This window comes from Clavelina lepadiformis, chromosome 6 (genome assembly GCF_947623445.1).
Source record: "Clavelina lepadiformis chromosome 6, kaClaLepa1.1, whole genome shotgun sequence".
Taxonomy (NCBI): domain Eukaryota; kingdom Metazoa; phylum Chordata; class Ascidiacea; order Aplousobranchia; family Clavelinidae; genus Clavelina; species Clavelina lepadiformis.
In genome coordinates, this window is record NC_135245.1 from 13629546 (window position 1) to 13631813 (window position 2268).

The window sequence follows — 2268 nt, forward strand, 5'->3', positions numbered from 1 at the left end:
ACATCCGCAAATAAGCATTCTCAAAAGCAGGCTACTTTGTTAAAGTCTCTTCCTTCACTTATCACGTTACCAAGTAATTAAGAAAGTCGAAAGGCGGCGGCGTAAACCCATAATTTCACCTCGTTTTTCAGCGTCAGCCATGGGTGAGCGAGGGGTGATCTGGAATAATGAAGTTGCTGTAAACGCTTGCGGTTTTTAATTAGGATATATAAGATGCTGCGGCTTTGCGCTCTGGATCCACCGTATTTCTTTGTCTCAGTTGCCTTAGGGCTTAGAGGCTTAGACAAATGCTATTTAATTTATGGTTGTCATGATTTATGCCAAATTGGTACTTAGGTTTAGTTTGGTTTCGAAATATATATAACTACATACAAACAGACATTTAATTTTTATTTGATTTCTGATAAATACATTGTGTGTATCCTGTCGAACATGCTGAAAAATCACGAGTATTCGTTATTTTCACCAAAAAGATAGTTTGAAAAAATGCTGCCATTTAGGCTATTCCTTTCATCTTCAGATACATATATATAGTCGGTAGCTAGTGTTGTTTAATAATGATATTATCAACGTTTTGAGACTTTGAGAAAAAAAGTTTAGGTCAATTTGATTCATGTGAAACAATGTGAAGAAAGAGATTTAAACCACATTAATCGTACTTGCAGATGGCATCAAATTACTGGACCAGCAGAGAAGTTTTGCTGAAGCGATAATCTACGTATGAAGTAGCTTATGAGTAACTGTTCACTGGTGCGCAATCGGTTAACCAAACATCCCAAAGTGTAATTGGCTTTCCTAATTAATTTTAATCAACAAAGTGGGTGTTCGAGGTAGAGCATCCCGCAGGCCCAAACGGAAACCATATCATAATGGACTATTGACGAAAGACTGACTAATGTATCACCATGAAGTTTTTTTCGCAGGAGGGCGATCGAAAACGCGATAAATAGCTTAGCGTTTCCAAAGTATTGGAAGAATGACAAATTGCTTCTATAACGTTTTCAAGATTCCGGCAGCAGCGATTACACACTCTTTACGAACAAATTGCATACAAACAATACTTTATTATTGAAAGTATAAAATAGAACAAAGTAATTACAGTCATAAAATCACTTGAACATCGACTTTGTAGCTTAGTGGTAAATCGGCGGGCTGACGTTCGAATGATTGACAACGGCTGCGTCTTGGCAAGGCACTGAAAGACGTAGTTGAAGGCGGGCACAAAGATTGGCTTCACTTGGCATCAAATATCTTTATAAAAATACGAAGTTAAATTTTTTTCATTTTGGAAAAAGTATACCGCTATAGTTGGGATTTTTGATGAAGTCTTACCCGGCAACTCAAGCTTTTATATGCCACTCTGCTTTTTTTCCTTAATCTGGCCGCTTTGTCCACATGCCATGAAAACCAAAGAGTCCATTTTATGACTTATCAAGTCTTCTGAAGTATACCAACAGAGATACTGGACAAGCCGATGTTAGCTATTTAATATCTTAGTTAGTCGCGATAGGTATAAAGCAGCAAAACAAATACAATGTCATTGATTTACAACTATATACAGCAATTTACGTCTTCTGCTGTATTTTGCTTTAAACTTAATTATTGCCTAAATAACTTTGTTTGTATACTTATTAAATTTTAAGCGCTAAGTATGTATAAGCGTGTATGATAACACTTATACTAATAAAAGTTCATTGCAATGTCAGATCCTATTTTTGCATAAATTATAGGCTAAATAGTATTTAAATCTCAGCCTAAGCATCAGTAAAACTGGATACAATAGCTTTTGCACGCAGTAAGTATTTCTTTAAGCATTTTTCAAACATTTTAAAAGTTTTTGCTTAGAGTAATCTAGTTAGAATAAGTAAATTTATAGATGTGAGCTTTTATTAAACTGTATATTCTCTTTTGTATGACCTCAAAATGAAACATATACAAAGTAACTGCAGTTAGCTTAATGCATGTAAATCGAGTACTCTTATTTTTTACGTATTTTTCCGCGTTGAACTGCGCTCTCAGGCACTAAATTTCTTTAAAATGGTATTTAATAGGCTAAAACTATTATCATCCTTAAATCTTCAAACGAACTTTACCGATATGCTTGAAGAAATCGTGGTAATTCCTTGTGTAAAACCCCTTTGATGGATCCGGCAACAACAACAACAACATCAACATCACAAAGAAACTTCAATTGTCGTAAGTTACTTGGACATTTGATATTCATTGTGTTCTTAGGCGAATGACTATAGGAAAAGTTATAAATATACA

At 34.7% G+C, this 2268-nt stretch overlaps 1 long non-coding RNA gene across 1 annotated transcript; it reads right to left on the reverse strand.

Annotated features, from left to right (window-relative positions):
* Window positions 1–1076: 1076 nt before the first annotated feature.
* Window positions 1077–2268, reverse strand: LOC143462744 (uncharacterized). Its single transcript, XR_013118204.1, has 3 exons — window positions 2094–2268; window positions 1333–1481; window positions 1077–1251 (listed from the first exon to the last, which is right to left on the reverse strand). It is a non-coding gene; the product is annotated as an uncharacterized LOC143462744 (long non-coding RNA).